We start from the raw sequence: 9,666 nt of genomic DNA on the forward strand, positions 1-9,666 counted from the left end.
TCAAAAGGTGAAGCAGGAACACAAAGGCATTCAAGTGCACAGACTCTGTAAACTGGCCAGAACCAGTTCATGGTCAGTGTTCTTTTATCAGGAGAAAGTTACCGAAATCAGTCTCTTATTCAACCAAAGATATGGTTATGACATGTGGAACAGGAATATCTGCTTGTCAGCATCTAGTGGTGGATGAGCTGTCCTTATTTTAATATTGCGTATCTCTCCCACTGCTAGAGTAAATGAAAAACCTTGCGAGAGAACACAGCTTCTTCTTTAAGTGTTGGGGTGCCTGACTTATCCTTTCCTGGTATGGTCTTACATTCTGTTTATAAGGTGGTATCTTATTGCTACAAGATTTCATTCTGTCAGTCCTATGATCGCTATTTCAACATTAACGCTGGTCAGTTGTGTCTAAATTGCAAAAGGAAGAAGGATAATGAGCTGTGTCTGACTTCCAGACCTATTATGGCTGGGAACTTAATATTTTAAGGTTTCTCTGGGGTCCACCCAGCCAACAGGGGTTCCATTGAGATGATTGGAGAGGTTAGAATTTTATTTTTAGTTATCATTTTCTTGCTTCTCTTTATCCCACTTTCTTTATGTCCATCATTTTTTCTAGTATTTTCTCCTCCCTCCCTCCACCTTTCTATCTTCCCCACTTTGGGCTCCCTTTGCCAAGCTCCTTCCTTCATCAATTCCTATTTAAGCCTCCCACTCTCTTCCTTCCAGCCACCATATTGAATCTCTGAAACTTGCTGACATTGAGATTCAGGATTTTTTAGTGTAGTAAAAACTCTGTAATTTTCACAATTGAGATAAAAAAAGTCATTTTCACTTAATGAAATTTTGAGGAAGAAAATGTTTCTTCCTCAAGAAAAAAATCAAGTTTCAACAATGAGATCACACGAACATAGGAAAGGGAACATCACACACCGGGGCCTCTTGCGGAGTGGGGGGCATGGGGTGGGAGAGAATTAGGACAAATACCTCATGCCTGTGGGGCTTAAAACCTAGATGACAGGTTGCTAGGTGCAGCAAGCCACCATGGCACATGTATACCTATGTAACAAACCTGCGCCTTCTCCACATGTATCCCAGAACTTAAAGTAAAATAAAAAAGAAAAAGAAATCAGGCTTCTAAACACTCCAGGAAAAAGCAGTGAAACCACTGTCACAGAAGGCAAGCTGTGAAGGTGTTTTAACTGATAGCATATTTATAATTAGTACAGCCATTGTGTGAGTACAAATGTTTCAGCTGAAGGCCTTCACTCTTAATCAGCATAACATTTTCCTTGTTTACTCTATTAATTTACTTAGCAACCCTTTTTTTAGAGAGGCAGGTTAAACAAAGATTCTGAAGAACAAAGCTCTAGGTCTCAGCAGATGGCCCACAGAAACAGCCTTGTTGGTCTAGTCAAAACAAATTCTGCACAACAAACACTTGCTCTGTTCCACAGCCTTGTCACAATCACACTCCATGTCAGAGTCATTCTCTGTGGAGGAAAAACACTTTAATTGGTTATTGTTTGCCGTTTGCCTTGTAAGCAGAGTTGGTCTTGGGTATAAATATGGAAATAGTCTGAGTTTGTCAGCTAAATCCTGCACTGTTGTTTTCTTATCTCTCTCCCTTCTAGTCCACTGAGCTTTTGGTCTCATGAACAAGTGGTTCATTTTCCTGCCCTCTATGGGAACGCCTCCTTTTTTCAATGATCAATCTCCATTCCACTGAAAAATTGACCTCACTAATAACACTATTCAAAAGAAAAGACACCTAGCATTGTGCCTTGTATAAAGTTGGGATTAAATACATATTTGTGTCTGGGTATGGTGGCTCACACCTAAAATCCTAGCACTTTGGGAGGCCGAGTCGGGTGGATCACTTGAGGTTAGGAGTTCAAGACCAATATGGTGAAACCCCATGTCTACTAAAAATACAAATACTAGCCGGGCATGGTGGCACATGCCTGTAATTCCAGCTACTCCCGAGTCTGAGGCAGGAGAATCACTTGACCCTGGGAGGTAAAGGTTGCAGTAAGCTGAAATTGCACCACTGCACTCCAGTTAGAGCAACAGGGTAAAACTCTGTCTCAAAATAAGTTGATAAATACATATAAACATACATACATATTTGTTGAATAAACTAAAAAAAGTAATTTCATATCAAGAACCCTTTTATTTTACCAATCAACTCTGTTGTTGGTGAGATTTAACCTGCCTAAAACATGCTGAACTTTAAATAATATTTTTCTGGATCAGAGACACACACAACTTTGAATTTGATGAACATGAGGTCTCAGGGTGCTTACCTTGTGGACAGCCATTTCTATGAAATCTACCCTTCACCCATAACCCAGTCTGCACCCCATTTTCAGAGAGTAAACAGGCACACCTCCTGCTGAGAGACTCTCTTTGGACCTGCTGGCTACTACACAACACAGAGGCTTCATTGGCCAAAGCAGATTGGACTAGAACACCTTATCCAAGCTGAGCAAATCAATGCTTTTTCCAGGGAAACTGGGAATAGAACTGAGTGACTCGTCATTTGGAATCTAAAGGCTTATATTTTTATGCAGACCTAAAGGCTGAGATGGGACCAGTTGGGAGTGACCATGGTTATCTCCCCATTGCAAAAACTGACCTAAAATAAGTTGATCACTTACAACTATTGGTTCTTTCACAGAAGGCAGAGGCAACAATATTTTAGCATCACAATTGAGAGAAAATTCTTATTACAACTGAATGACAAAATCCATAAACAGAGCCAAACTGATTCTTAAGACAAGAAATGCCCTTCCAAAAATGTAATCTTACAACTTTACTAGGAGAGAAGAGTTGCACGTATATTTCTAGCCAATCCCATATCCTGACCATCACATATTTCACTGATGAAAAGTCATTTCTAATGCACTTTGTGCTCATTTTAAAATGGTCTGAAGCCGATCTGAGATAAACATGACTTAAACTTGTGGTAACTGTCTTCAGAATGTAGATTTCTGCTTAAGTTATTTCAAATGCTAAGAAGCTAGTATATATAGCCAATTACCACCTCCTGAAGAGGAGCACCTGATTGGATATTTAAAATCTTAACTAATGCTCCTTCAGGTACGAATCAACTATGTATGTATACATAGACATACCTATATACGTATGTGTGTATATATGTGTGTATCTATATATACATATATGTATACATATATACATACCATCTTCACTGAAGTGTTTTAATATAATTTACAGATATTATAAGAGGCATGTGCTAGCAGACTCCAAGTACCCAGTCTGCAGGAAGGAGGATGAAACTGAGGAAGGCAGAAGCAGATGGGGGACACAGGGAGCTCCAGGGAGAGAACCCCAAGACAGCTGCATTTTGATGATTTCCCTCATACTGGCTTCAATTCTTTGTAAGACCTAGTTGTACTTTCTACTTTGGGCATGTACAAAATACACATATTGTATTATATTAAATTTTTTCTTTACCTTAAACTCATTTGAATATATTCTGGTACTTGCTGCTAAACAATCCTAGGCTAAAAGATTAATGCTATTTTTACAGAGTTAATATGATATAATTACAAACAAAAATAAAGACACTGGACATTTTAGTGAGCTTCTCAGCCTCATTACAGGGAAAGGTATGATTTCCATTAGACTTATTAAAATGCAGAAAGTAATTCAAGGACCACACTTAACATCTTACAGACTCCTAGGGACCTCTAGCTCAGAACCACTAAACAGAGATATGAATGCTCAAGTGCTTTTCTCTAAGCCTTTCTAAACGTGTGTTCATCTGCAAAGAAGTGGCTTAATTGCAGTCTAGACTTTGAAACATTGGCCAGTATCAGACACACGCAGGCAAAAGGAAATGGTCATTCAGACAAGGCTGGCATCAGACCCAGACTTGTAAAGGACACTGCAGAGGAGCAAAGGATTAACCAGTGAGGACTTCAGTAAGACCAAGACAAAGACGATTCTTGGAGCTGTTTCTAAATAACAGTGTTGCAGAATTCTTGTTCACAAGAGAGTGGAGTAAATCTGTTTCCATAATTAAGTTAACTCTTCAGTAAGATATATATGGCTTGTTATATAATGTGAATTCTGTCAATTTATACAAAAATATCTGTTCAGGCTGGGCACGGTGGCTCACGCCTGGAATTCCAACACTTCGGGAAGACAAGACAGGCAGTCACAAGTTCAGTAGCTCGAGACCAGCCTGGTCAAGTAGTGAAACCCCATCTCTACCTAAAATGCAAAAATTATCCAGCTGTGGTGACATGCACCTGTAGTCCCAGCTACTTGGGAGGCTGACGCGGGAGAATGGCTTGAACCCAGAAGGTGGAAGTTTCAGTGAACTGACACCATGCCTGGGTGACAGATTGAGACTCCATTTCAATAAAAAACAAAAAAAAAATCTGTTCAAAGCACCCTCTTTCACCCTAGCCCCTCTCAGAAAGTGTCAAAATGAATATTTGAACCAGGTGTATCCTAATTAACTATAGTAGTTAAGATTCTGTGGTCTTGAGGGGACAAATCAGGCAATTCCCATTATGCAATTCTTCTTGTTAAGGCCTCCTGGTTAGATGTGTTACACTACTTTTGTGAAAAAAGTCATTTCGGTCCTTATGTAGTAGTACAGATGCCCAAATATTTGTTTTGCTTTCTTTGTTATCCTTGAGACTCTTCCATAATTTTATTCTCTTTTCTCCAAAGGGCCTGATCATGTGGGAACTCATCAGTCCAGATTCCCTCCTGCTTTCTAGCAGGACCCTTAGGAGGGTCATGAAATCCTTTCTCACCAGCAAGTCAAGGTTACCTGGCCCACCAGACTAGTGTCCTCCAGATAAGTATCATGGAAATCAAGGGCTGTGATTCTCCTTTCTCCTCTTGAAGGCTTTGGCCTTCTTAAACACAGCGATCGATCTAACTTCTAGTCATTAAGGAGGTCTGCTTAGAAGAGGTCTTGGGGGAGTTCTTCTTAGCCCTTCCCTAGGACAGTGGAATCTATGTGCCATTTATTTATGTAACTAAGAAGCCATTCAAATGACTCTCCACTTCAAAGGTCTTATCTAAGGTGACTGCAGCCTAAACCTCTAGAAGATACTTCATTCACTCACTCAACTATATCTTGAGTCCCTACAGAGGCTAGTATGCATTTCAAATGTTTACTTAGCACCCTACCACCAACTCCACTCTCCTAGTCTCTAAAAGGCACTGATTTGCAAATTCATTTTCCCTTTGAATCTGACATCACCATGTATTTTCTGCCAATACACTTGATTTTCTTTCCTTTGTGCTCAGTGAATTATCTTTCAAAAGAAAAGCAATCAAAGGCAGTGGTTAAGAGAATAGACTCAGAAACCCCACTTCCCGCATTTGTTCCAGCTCTGGCACTTACTAGTGTGCACTTGGGTAAATTATGTCACCTTTGGATCCTTCCTTTTCTCATTTTTGAGATGAGGAAAGTGATAGCTCCCAATGACCTCCTTAAGGTGTTGTGAGGATTGAAGAAGTTGATTTAGGTAAGGCATTTCCTAGAAAAACAGAAGAGTTCCTGGCATATTACATAACCACCACAAAAGAGTTAGCTGTTATTATGCAAACTTCACTGTTAAAATGTTTCACTTCTCACTTGTCCTTCACTGGTCCCTCAGCTTTGACCTTCCCCAGTGGCCTAAGCCTGTGGGGCTCAATACCATCACACTCAGCACCCTCTTTAATAGCAACTACCCTCTTGAAATAAAATCCATGGGTGACAAAATCTATGTACAGAATTGCAAAATAATATAATGCCTTACTATAATAAGTGAAATATATTAAAAATTGTTTAAAAAAAAAAAAAGTATGTATTTCACCCTATAAGTAATTGGGCAGGCTACTAACTTTAAAGTTTTGGAGGCTTGGATAAAAAAGCATGAGGAAGTAATAAGCTCTATAAAGGTAATAGCCAAAAAGCACACCAACACAGGGCATATTGCGTTGGTAACTCAAGCACCGTGAGTGGCAATGCTGCTAGTGGTTTTCTGAAATAGAAACTTTCAAGCAAAAGAGAGTTCCATCTTTCCTTACGTTACCCACTAGTTGCATTGGTAGAAAATTCAGAGCATAGTAAAAACATTAAAAAAAATTATATGTAAAAAAGTGATTATATGTAAAAAAGAATTGAGTTCCAGTCTCAGTAATGATAAAGAATATTACACCTACACGAATTTGAGGGTAACGGCCAAAAGCAGTACAATATGGAGGACAATTCTTCAGTGAGTCCATTAACTCCTCCACATTCCCCTCAGTCATTTGATAACTAAAACAACCCAAAAAAATTCCAAAGCAGCTTTTGGGGATGATGCCATGTCACTAAGAACCAATGGTTTCTTGAATGTAGGGTTGGGGAGAGGGAAGATATATGTCGGCACACAGAAGGGATGATGCCAAGAGCATTCGTTCAATAATTGAAAGAGGTCTAGTGCCAGGACTATCCTTACAATTAAACAGTCAAAATATCCTTCAGCAAGTATGTATTACATTTACAATGAAAATATTAAGAAGTAAACGATAATTCTCAAAATCAAGTGTGATCAGCAAAACCCAGCTTCTGGGAAAATACCTGAACACAAAAGTATCTTCATGTATCAGATTGTAACAAAAAGAGAGAGGAGAGGAGGAGAGAGAGATTATAGATTAAAAGAAATGTAAATGATGTATTATTCAGTTTGTGGCTCTTATAGATATGAACACTATACATTTGATGATACTAAAATATTCTCATTAATTTTGTTGTGATATTGAAATTCTGTTTTTTATTAAATAAGCCCTTATCACCTAGAAATACAAATTACATTATTTGTAGATGAAAAATACAGGATTCCTTGAAAATAATAAGAGGTTGGAGAAAGCAAGTAGAGATATAGCTGAAACAAGATTGGCCATGAGTTCCATTCTATTTCTGATGTTTTACATATTCCAAATTTTTAAATGTAAAGAAAATTATAAAGATGTGGCTGTAGAGAAAGAAGAACTAAGAAGGATCACAGTCTGGTAACATTCTAATTAATGTTACAGTATAGGGGGAAAAACATTATAGAAAGGGAAAAAGAATCACCCGCAATTTCATCACAGCATCAGTTTTATTGTGATTTGGGGAATTTGGCAATAATTCTTTTGCTTGTTATTTTCATCAGCTGTCTCTTTTCCACTTTATAAAGCTTCAAGACAGACATTGCTAGAAGGATCAGATGAGTACCTTGGCAATTACATTTGTACAAATCTGGTCCCCCAGCAGCTTACTCCCTTTGAATGGCATTCTTAGCCTAGGACCTTCCTATGTCCTGGGTTTTACCATTAACAGAGAATTCTGTCACCCAGTTTCTAGGTTACCTGAATCCTGACTGCAGAATGTTATCTTCCTCTAGTGTACATTTTATGCAAGGTATTAGGAGTGCCTAAGAGTGAGACTTCAAGAAAAGGTGCTGTAACTGTGTTTGTGCCACTTGCTAGTTAATGTTTATACACACATAGAATCTGGTGTCAGACTTGCTTACCCCATATCTCACCTACTGGATATGAAGGTGGAATTGAGAGAGACTTATAGTCCCCACCTACATCCAAATAATAATAGCTCTTCTTTCTCCCAATAAAAATCCATTCATTGTGCACAGCCAACTTGGCTTAGATAATTCTGTAACAGATGTGTTCTTGACATTTCCAATTGAATATAAAATATTTTTTCCTGCAGAATTCATAAGTTCCTAAGTATTTTAACATGCATACAGTTACATGGATACCTACAGGACTCTGCAAACTACTGCTTAGAGGTCAAATATGGCTTGCCGCCTGTTTTCATACAGCCAGTGAGCTAAAATTAGTTTCTACAATTTTAAACCGTTGAAAAATTAAAATAATATTTTGTGATGGTATGATACTCAAAGCCCAAAATACTTACTATGTGGTCCTTTACAGAAAGAGTTGGTCAACCCCTGGTGTATATCATAGGTGTTCTTAATTCTATAAAAAACAAATACCATAATATTATGAACTCATATTTAAATTCCAAATAGCTAACTTAAGAAGTATCAGAATTGTGGGCCATCTGTAAGTTGGGAAAAGACTTTAAGAGGGATTTAGTACTTTCATCTTTAAAGGAAGATAAATGTTTATCACTCATACATAAAAGATAATAACCTTTGCCAGCCTTTGTACTGAGGCCAGGACATAGGATCTTACCAAACACACTATAAACAAGGAATAGAAATGACTTGCTCATAAGCAAAAGACAAAAATTTAAAATTAAAAAATTTAATATCTTAAATAAAGTTTTCACTACCATGCTGCCTCAATTTAAAATCCATTTCTATATTCTTCTCTCTCCTTTTTAATCCTACAGATACATAAAAATGTTTTCTATTTAGTGTCCGTGTATATTTCATGGTTTTTAATATGCCTGCAAAGTTGAATGCATTAAGAGGATAATTATAGCACGTTGAGTTCACAGTAATAAAGCAATGATAAGTTTTTCATGAAGTTTTTGAGGCAAGAGCAGCCAGTTAAAGTGTTCATGCCAATGCCTCCTGTCTCAATCATTCTGGAGTGATTTGTCAACAAATAGGCCAAGAACTGCCATGAGCAGTTACTTTAAAGCAGAAGAAGCCGATACATTTTAATATACTAATCTACAGATTTCTCTGGATTCTGTGTCTCTTCTATTTAACCTAAATAAGAGTCTCCCCAAGTCAGACACAAACAATCTGTCAAAACAGTAGCTGAGGAAGAAGATTCCAGCTCATTAGAACTTTGCTCATCACGATTTATCTCCCGAAAAAATAAGAAGTTAAGCAGGGCAATTCAGATTCATATTTTAAAAATCCAGGCAGGCATATTTTTAAATTTATCTCTTCTATTCTTCATTGGCAAAGGCCACATTGAGCATTTTTGACCCACTCTTAAAGTGTTGTTAAAAGTGTATGTATTCCCACATAAAAACATCTCGATTTTCAAGATTCAGCAATCTATATTTAAGAGATACTCACAACCAATAAAGAAGAAATTCAGTACATAATATTAATATATGAAAATATCTGTGGATAAACTCAGACTGGAAGAAAAAATCAAGGCTATTTGCTGGTCTGATATTCAAATGCATGCTTAAGGAACTGTGAAAGAACTTAGTCAAAGTTTTTCTTTAATCTTTCACAGGGCCATGATGCCACATGCTTAATAAAAACTAAATGTTAGGCTGGGTGCAGTGGCTCACGCCTATAATCCTAGCACTTTGGTAGGCCAAGGCGAGTTGATCACAAAGTCAGGAGTTCAAGACCAGCCTGACCAACACAGTGAAACCTCATCTCTACTAAAAATGCAAAACATTATCCAGGCATAGTGGAAGAACCTGTAACCCTAGTATAACTGGGAGGGTCTGGGGGGCATGGGAGCTTTCTGAAGATGCTCCCAATTTCCTTATCCAAGGTTCTTGGCCTCTCTTACCCTGAAGAATGGGGAAAGGGGCCCCAGAGGTGTGGTGAGTTTGCCATTCGAATAAATATTGTGGACCCAAAGAGCTTTACAGAGAGTAATTTATTAGGCAGAGAGAGAGAAAGAAAGAGAAGGAGAGACAGCTCCCATGCTGCTGTGGGAGGGGATCCAAAGAAGGAATCTGTATAGGGAGGGAGCAGTGGGATTTTAACT

The sequence above is a fragment of the Aotus nancymaae genome, unplaced genomic scaffold, assembly GCF_030222135.1.
Source record: "Aotus nancymaae isolate 86718 unplaced genomic scaffold, 86718_ANA_hifiasm-v0.15.2.pri h1tg000040l, whole genome shotgun sequence".
Taxonomy (NCBI): Eukaryota; Metazoa; Chordata; class Mammalia; order Primates; family Aotidae; genus Aotus; species Aotus nancymaae.